Consider the following 9,947-nt stretch of genomic DNA (forward strand, 5'->3'; position numbering starts at 1 on the left):
TCCATTTATATGTTTGATTACATTTATTGATTTACATATGTTGAACCATCCCTGTGTCTCTGGAATAAAGTCAACTTGATCATTGTGGAGGATCTTTTAGATGTGTGTCTGTGATTTGCAAGCATTTTGTTGAGTATCTTTTCTTCTATGTTCATTAAGGATATGGGTCTATAGCTTTCTTTTTGTTGTATCTTTACCTGGTTTTGGTATTAGAGAGATACTGGCTTCATAGAAGGAGTTTAGGAGTTCTCCCTCTGTTTCTCTACTTTTGAATAATTTAAGCAGTATTGGTTGTAGATTTTCTTGGAATGACTGGTAGAATTCTGCTGTGAATCCATCTGGGCCTGGGCTTTAGTTAGTTGGGAGGTTTTGTATTACTGTTTCAATTTCATTATTTGTTATGGGTCTGTTTAGGGTGTTGATCGCTTGGTTTAACATTGCTGGTGGCCAAAATTTAATGGAGTATAGGTTTTTAAAGTATTCCCTTACAATGTTTTGAATTTTTTTCTTTTGGTTAACAAAAAACAAACAAAACAAAAACAACAACAACGACAAAGAACAGGGCTAAGGGTCTATCTATCTTGTTTAAAAAGAACCAGCCCTTAGATTCATTGATTTTTTTTTAATTGTTTTCTACTCTGATTTTTGTTATTTCTTCTCATCTACTAGGTTTGGGGTTGGTTTGTTCTTGCCTTACCAGAGTCTTGAGTTGTAATGTCAAGTTGTTTATATGTACTCTTTCTGATGTTTTAATGTAGACACTAAGAGCCACAAACTTCCCTCTTAAGACGGCTTTTAGGGTGTCTCAAAGGTTTTGTTGTGTTGTGGTCTCATTTATATTTTGTTCCAGGAATACTTATATTTCTTTCTTGATTTCTTCTTTGACCCATTCATGATGTGTTTTGTTGACCAGAGCTTCATTCTCTGTTGATGATAAGCATTATTGCACTGTGGTCTGATATAGGCAAGGAATTATTTCAATTTTTGTATTTGTTGAGATTTCTTTTGTGTCCCAGAATGTGGTCAATTTTAGCATAACTTGTATGAGCTGCTCAGTAGAAAATATATTCTTTGGTGGTTGGATGGACTATTCTGTATATATCTGTTAGGTCCATTTCATATAATATATCATTTAATTCAGATGTCTCTCTGTTTATTCTTTGTCCAGTTGACCTGTCTATTGAAGAAAGTGGAGTATTAAAGTTGCCCACTATCACTGAGTTGGTGTCTATCTCTGTATTGTAGTCCTGGACTACTGATTTTATAAAATTGGCTGCATCAGAGTTTGCTGCATACATTTTCATGATTGTAATATCTTCTTGGTCAATTGTTCCTTTGATTTGAATGAAATAATCCTCCTTATCTCATCCGATGAGTTTTAATTTGAAGTCTATTTTGTCATATATTAAAATTGCTCTGCTGTTGTTTTTTAGGGCCATTTGCTTGGAATATATTTTTCTATCCTTTCACCCTAAGATAGTGTCTACCCTTGCAAGTGAGATGAGTTTCTTGAAGACAACAAAAAGCTGGGTTTTCTTCCTTGATCCATTACACCAGCGTTTTTCTTTTGACAGGGGAGTTGGGGCCATGGATATTTAATGTTATTACTGAAAGGTGTGTATTTTATGCTACCATTTTAATTTCTTTGTGTTTGTGACCGTATTTTGTGTTTCTGTTGTTATTCCTTTATTTTCTTTCTGTAGTCTCTTGGTCACATTCATTCCTTTTCTTTCTTCCTTTGAATTTCTTCAAGTATTCTCTGTAGTGAGAGTTTGGAAGACATGACTTCTTGCAGCCTATTTGTGTCATGGAAAACTTTCTGTTCTCCTTTGACCTGGATAGATAATTTTGCTGGGTTAAATATTTGGGGTTGGCATCCATGGTTGTTAGAACTGAGAACACTTTGTTCCAGGGTCTACTGGCTTTCATAGTTTGCACTAAAAGTCATGTGTTATCCTGATGGGTTTTCCTTTTTTTGTAACTTATTTTTCTGTAGCAGCTTTCAGTACCCTCTCTTTGTTCTGAGCATTTAATGGTTTTTACTATGATATGCCATGGGGACTTTCTGTTCTGCTCATGTCTTTATGGTACTCTTTGTGCTAGACTCTCTATAGGTAGATCTTTCCTTAATTTAGGGAAATTTTCTTCTATAATCCTATTGAAGATCTGTTCGATGCCATTGGTTTGACTTTCTTCTCCTTCCTGTGTGCCTATATTGCATAGAAATGGTTGTTTCATGTTATCCCATTCAACTAGTCTGTGTCTTTTGCCTTGGGACTTGAGGCAATTGATATTTAGAGTTATTGAAAGTTTTATAATTGTTACTGGCATTTTATTTAGTCTTATTTTTTAATTTTGTGTTTACATACCTTATGCATTCATTTTTATTTTTATTTCTGTAATCTTTTGCGTATGGTCATTTCTTTCTTCAATACTTTGTATTGCTTCACGTATTGTCTGTAGGGGTCTTTCTTATGGACATAAATTCTTTATTTATATTTGTATCATGGAAGGTTTTTCTTTCCCCTTGATGAAGGTAGACAGTTCATTAGGTAAGGCATCTTACCTAATGTTGGCATCTATGGTCATTAAGAACTTGGTATACTTTCTCCAGAATCTTCTAGCTTATAAAGTTTGCAGTGAAAAGTAAGCTGTAATTCTGATGGGTTTTCCTTTATATGTGAATTAATTTTTTTGCAGCTTTCAGTATTCTCTATTTGTTATGTGCATTTGTACATTTGGTGTTTTTTTATGATATGCTGCGGGGAGTTTCTGTTCTGGTTCATTCTTATTGGTGTTTTGTGTGCTTCTTGTATTGCATAGGCATGTCTTTCTTTAATATAAGAATTTTTACTTGCATAATCTAGTTGAAGAACTAGTCAATGCCATTGGCCTGAGATTCTTCTCCTTCCTGTATGCCTATGATGCATAATTTTGGCCTTTTCATCGTGTCCCAGTTTTTCTACATATTCCATTCCTGTGTTTCTCTTAATTTTTCATATTCTTTGCTTAAGTAGTCCAATTCTTCAATCCGTCTTCCAATATTGATATTCTGTCTTCCATTTCATTCATTCTGCTTGCGTGGATTTCTCCGGTCATTTCAAATGGCATTTGAGTTTTTCAGTTGCATGCTTATTTTGGTTTGTGTTTTCTTCAATATTTTTATCTTTTTCATGAACTTGCTTTTCAAGTTTTAATTTTTCTTTGTCATTTCATTCAGCCATATCATCTCATTTTCTTAAATTTCTGTCAGGAGTTTATTCCTACTCTTCTTGAGTTCTTTGAGTTGTTTGTGTTCTCTCTAAAGTCCTTGAAATATTTTGTCATGTCTATGATTGTTCTTTTGTTCTTATAAATTCTGGTATCTGGGGTTCTTTTAAGTAGTTCCCATTGTAGAACGCTTCTTTAGGACTGGCGAGTTTGGGTGGGAAATATTATCTTTTATTCCCTATTGTTTGTACTGTTTGTATTGGCCTTGGCATATGTAGTTCCTTTGTTGTTTGTGTGTCTGATATAAAGTTCTAGCCTGCCTTTATGGAACTTACGTTTGATTCTTTATATAAGTTGATTTAGCTTTGTTACTTTCTGATCAGGTATGACTAGTTATTTGGTCTGGCCTTCAAGTTGTCCCTTTTGATATTTTATTGGAGTGACTGGATCTTTTCAGGCTGGCTAGTCAAGAGTTTTTCAGAGGAATGAAGAGTCTAAGTTCAACTCAAGACTATGTGGGAATCAGTTGCCGAGTTTTGACAAGCTAGTACCTAGCTCTAAGACAGGAGGAGTAGGAGGTGATCTAGGCATGGATAAAGATAATATGGGGAAGATCAAAATGTTTGCTTTGGGGCAGTGAGAATGTATCTGGTCTTGGAGCAGGAAGATGAAGACCCAGTGGGCAGGATCTGACTAGGCAGACTAATCTAGAGTTCTTAGGTAGGATAAGGAGGAAGGGGCCTAGGCCCAAGGCAGGAAAGGGACAGCTTAGGGAAGGTATAACTGATCTTACTCATCAAGCCATTGTTTATTTTTTGCTAACTGAATTTTTATAATTTTTTTTATTCTTTAGGAATTTCATACATGTGTGGAATATTTACATCATATTCACCCCCTAGCCACCTGCAACTCCTCTTGGATGTTACACACACACTCCTAACTTTATCTCCTCTCTTTTCTTACTAAAAACCCACTAAGTCCAATTAGTGCTGCCTTTATACACAGGGATGTGTGGGCCTCCACTGGAGCATGGCCAACCTATCAGGGATCATACCCCTAAAAATAACTGACTCTTCTAGTGTCATAGATGTTTATTTTTTTTAACTTTTTAAGAATTTTATTACATGTAGTTACAAATCAGGAATAGAGGCAAGACTAACCGTGCTAATTTTTCAGAGTTGTGATAATGGAAGCTGGTCTAAGATTATCTATTTCTTTGTATCCTTAAAAAGTAACAAATATATTTATTTAGCCATTCCTTAACAACAACTGAGGATAAGTGTTAATAAAACATAGATTACTTTACGGGCTTGACATAAGTAGTCATTAGGAATGTATCTATGATAAAAATACATCATAGTCTACATTACACAGATTAAGTGAAATGTGTGGGAAAAAACTTCTATGAAAGGGCAGAGTTCTTTGAAAAAAGATAGTTCAATTTCCTCTCTCTAAGCTGTCTTTTTAAAATAACATGACATACCACACATTTTGACACAACTCCACATGACTCAGAAACCCTTCTTAAAATAAGAACAGACCACATTCATGGAGGCTGAATCACCTCTAACCTTCAGAACTTGGTAAGGATTAGTAATCAGAGCATGTTTTCATTCCTAAGATAGTATGGGAAAGTTCTGCTTTGGGCAGTTAACCTGACATTCAGTAAATTATACCATTGTTCTCATTGAATAAATGAAGTTTATTTTCTTTCCTCTTCATTTCATTCAGAATGAAAGAAAACTCATGCATTTAAAAAAAAATTGTGATTTCCAGCATAAACAAAATAACCCACTAAGCAATAACTGTGGAGATGATTTATTAAATAATAAGTAGTTCATGGAAATAATAAATCCATCCATACTAGAATCCTGTTAGGGATTGTGGCTCTGGGGGGAAACCGTATCATCTGAGTTAATTAAAACCAGGAAAACATTTCCTCTTCTGAGGCCAGGGAAATCTTTCTGGTAAAACTTAGACTAATAGGAATTATTTTATATAATTGAGAATTAAGAAACAAAAGTATGTATATCATTACTACATGCAGCACACTATATGTTGTGACACTTATGACTTCATGCTTCTGTATGTATATAACATTAAAAGCCTGTATTTTATGTAAAAATAGTTCTAATATAGTGAAATCTCAAAGAAACTACTAAACTTTTGGAAGGAAGGATAGGACTCCCCCTTTTATTGTTAGGCTGTGCTCTTACATTCTTTATTTTGGATAGACAATGCTTGTCTCAAATGTGTATAAAGAGAAATATCATACATGTAAAAATGCATGTATTTTCAGATTTTTATGCTTTAAAAATAATTTTCATTAATTCTTTGAGAATGTCATATCATATATTTTGAACATATTTGACCCCCATTTTACCCCATCTCTACATAGTCACCTAACCTCTCCTACACCCCCAACTTCCTGTCCTCTTTTGTTTATTTAAACCCATCAAAACCAATTTTTATTCCCCAAATACTCTCAAGGATGCATCCATGCACTGGACCAACCTAACAGAGATCACACTCTAAAAGAAAGCGGATTCTTCTGCCAGCAATAATCAGTTGCCTCTTCCTCCTCAGCTAGGAGGGATTGGTGCCCACCTCCCAGGTCTGCGCTGTGTTTTTCTGACTTGAGCTTGCTCAGGTCTTGTTCATGTCACAGCCTCTGTGGGTTCAGATGTGCAAATGCCCTGTTCTGTCTGGAAATCGCTGTTACCTTTCATTCGTCCATCGCACATCATTCTTAAATTCTTCCCTCCCCTTCTTCCGAAGTTGTTAACTGATCAGAACTCTGAAGGGGCTGGGATGTTTACTCACTCTATGATTCCTTAAGGAGAAGAACCCATTTATAGAGAATCACAAATACTTCCTCTGTGTGATCTCTTTTCTAAGGTTCAAGCATCATTGGACATTCATTGGACACTATAAATCTCCCCCAGGCACTTAGATGATCAAAGAACAAAGATGGATGTGTGTTCTCCAATTTTCCCCTACCAAGTCTGCAGTCACAACACTACTGAGAAAATATATTCAAATTTTTAACATCAAATATGATAGCCAGCCTCCCACCATACCCCACCTGTTTTAGTCATAGAGTATAGGAAAAAAAATATTTCCAGAAATAGTCATGTCCAAGGTGAGCAGATGCTACAAAGTTCCAGTACACATCCTGGTGGGAAATGACTGTATGTTATGCTTTTATCAAAGTCTTGTTGATAAAAGCAGATGCTGCAGGTGTTCCCCTGTCGTCATTACCACAGTGACCTTCTTCGGACAAAAAACAAACATAAAACATACGTATTGTAGTGTCAACTCCTAGGTTCCTCTCAAATCTTAATTGTGTTTGTGTGTATATTTCCATGGTTCTTTTCACTGATAAATGATTTTTTAAAAACCAATCTCTATTGACAAACATTAATGGCAATATTTCTCTCCTGTTCCTGGTTCCTTGCCTTTCCAGCCCCATTCTGCGATATTTTTCACAACATCCTGACCATTCTGGATGCTTGCTTTGCTCTGTCATCTGCCTTCACCCATTCCCTGCCATCTCCAATTTATGCAATTAACCAGTTGGCAGTTTTTCCTGGATGCAAATCTTTTCACAATTGTAACTGACAAGAAAAAAATCAACACAAAGATGTGATAATACACACGCATGTGCATGCAGGCACACACACACACACACACACACACACATACACGCACGCACAACCAAACAGAAGCAACACCAGTCAAATAAATAAACAGTACAAAGACTCCTGGTGATTTTGAACTCAGATGCTGGAGAGCAGACCTCAGCAACAAATGTCTGGCTGCTGAGACAGGGAGACAGAAATAAACCCATGGGGCCACATCTGGGAGTGCCAGTGTGTGAATGCAGCTTAACTGGCCTCCCACACAACAGGAATTCCACCAGAAGTATGTGCTCTGGATGGGAAGACTGAAAAAAGATGTGTTTAGAATATCACTAAGGAAACAGAGATACATTATCTCTGCCAGAGCTTAGAAGACAGTGGAGTTAGTGAACGCCTCCAAATGACTAAAACAGAAAACATGCTTTAATGGCATTGATGAAACCAGGGAATAGGATTGAGAAAACATAGAACTATTTTAATATACTAAAAAAACGGCTCTTGAAAGCATCAGGAAATATTCCTGTAGCTTAAAAATCTCTCTGACCTCTTGCAGGCAAAGAATTAGCAGAATATAAGCATTTTCATCTTCCTACTCCAGGATGCACAGGCATGAATTCATCTCTCAAGTATCAAGATATTTGCTCTTCATTCTGCTTCTAAATACTAGTTTGTTTCCATAACCAATGCAAAATTTTAATGTTGTATTTTGACCCAAGAAATATGTTTGATCTTAGGCATATGAAAGCATGTTTTGACCTCCAAATTCTAACTGTAAGATGTTATATGTGAACTATCATGTACGTATATCTGCAGAGCTTTGCTTATTTTAACTTGTAATTTGTAGTATAGTCCATTTTAATGCAAGTTAAATTTTAGCATTATAATATAATGAATGACCCTAAAAACGAATATATTTGTATTAGTTTATATTTGTAAAGTTTAGTCAGAAAAACAGCATCTGAAGTATCTTTTAACAGACTACCCACTCTGAGGACGATGAGGTGACTGTTCAGAGTAATGATTTGCTTCATCATAATTATGTTTCCTTTCTTCTGTTGGTGTGTGGGGTAGCACTGTGTTGATCTGTTTTCAGCCTGACTTACATCCTGTGTTTCACGGTGTGTTCCTTTCCATTCCTTCTTCAAGTTTCTGTGGCTTATGATTCTTCTGCTGCTGCATTTTGTTCAAAAAGGTAAAGACTGGATTTATTAAGAATTAATAACATTAATGTTTTCAAATTTTCCACATGGAAGTGGTTACGGTTTATTTCTTAATTTAGCAGCAAAATGATTTGTATCCTTTAGGAAAGGGTTTCCTGTGCTTAAGGAAGTTTTGTGTGTGTGTGTGTGTGTGTGTGTGTGTGTGTGTGTGTGTGCGTGTGTGGTGTGCGCATGAGGGCTGCACTTACTTGTGGAAGCCATAGGTCATCATTGGATAGTTTCTGTTATCATTCTCCACATTCCATATTTTTTGAGATAGGATCTTTTGTTGAACATGGGGCTCACTACTTGGGCTAGGCTGGTTAAAAAACAATGCGCCAGGGTCAACCTGTCCCCACTTCTACAGCACTGAGGGTACAGATCCCCACCACCATGCTTGGTTTTTACATGGGTGTTTTAGATGGGAATCATATCCCTCTCCTGAATAGCAAGCACTGAACCATTTCCCCAGGTGAAGGAAGGCTTTTACTATTTTGGAATGAGTATGTTAAAAGTGATAATGAGTCTGCAGAGGTGGTGAACACCTTTAACCTCAGAACTCCAGAGGCAGAGGCAAGCAGGTCTCTGTGAGATCAAGGTCAGCCTTTTCTACATAGCAAGTCTCAGGCCAGTTGGGGCTATGGGGAGACCCTGTCTCAAATCAAGCAAACAAACAAATGAACAGAAGAGGATAGTGAATTGTACTCTTGTTTCTTGAAGCAACAATAGAACTATGGTTACCTTTACTGCCACATGCACATATCCTTAAAGATTGCACCCCTATTTCTTTGATTGATTTCTCTCTCTCTTTTTTTTTTTTGGCTGATTACTTGAAACAGATGTGTTCTAGAAAAACAGTCTATAACCCTGGGACTCCAATACAACTATAAATCCAAGACTTTAATCTTATTAAGTAGAGCTATTTGGCTCTTGTTACTGAGCTATATGGAAGTTGATCCATAGAATGAAGTTGAAATATTTATTGATTGTTTTAAAAAGATATCATCACACAAAAGTTTGTGAGTCTATAGAAAACATTGAATAGAAATTTTAAGTTTGTAAGTATGTAGTTTACACCGAAGAATAGAAAGTCAAAGTGTGTGTGTGTGTGTGTGTGTGTGTGTGTGTGTGTGTGTGTGTGTGTGTGTGTGTGTGTGTGTGTGTGTGTGTGTGTGTGTGTGTGTGTGTGTGTGTTACATACACATGAGGGTGGGGTTTATAAACATGGGCTTGTTCATGGCCAAAAGGAGGCTAGAGGAGGAAATTTAATGTCTACCTCTGTAGCTCTTAATCTTACCGCCTTAAGTCAGGGTCTCTCACTAAATCCAAAGCTCATCATTTTGCTTAGGTTGGCAGGCCAATGAGCTCTTGATACTTTACTGTCTCTGCCCCCCATTTTGGCCTTAAAGGCATACGAAGTCATGCTCGATTTTTACAAAGGTGCTGGGGACTTGAACTCAGATTCTCATGCTTTCAGAGCTAGTGCTATTATACTGGGCCATGTCCTCAACTCAAGTATTAATAACAATAACACAAACTTTGCAAATAATAATGATCAAAAAATATGGGTTTCAGGAGATTTTGGAGAGAAGAATCAGTAGTGAGCTTTGATTCTCAGTGTCCACACGGTGGCTAACAACCATTCATAACCAGGGAAATCTGATGCCTTCTTCTGAGTTCCACAGGCATTGCACCATATGGGTGAACTTACATATATGCATGCAATATGCTCAGACACATAAAATAAAACAATAATAAAAGCTGGGTGTGGTGGCACATTCCTTTAATCCTAGCACTCGGGAGGCAGAGGCAGGCAGATCTCTATGAGCTCAAGGCCAACCTGGTCTACATAGTGAGTTCCAGGACAGCTGGGTCTATAGGGAGACCATATCTCAAG

This window comes from Nannospalax galili, unplaced genomic scaffold (genome assembly GCF_000622305.1).
Source record: "Nannospalax galili isolate Female #2095 unplaced genomic scaffold, S.galili_v1.0 scaffold437, whole genome shotgun sequence".
NCBI lineage: Eukaryota > Metazoa > Chordata > Mammalia > Rodentia > Spalacidae > Nannospalax > Nannospalax galili.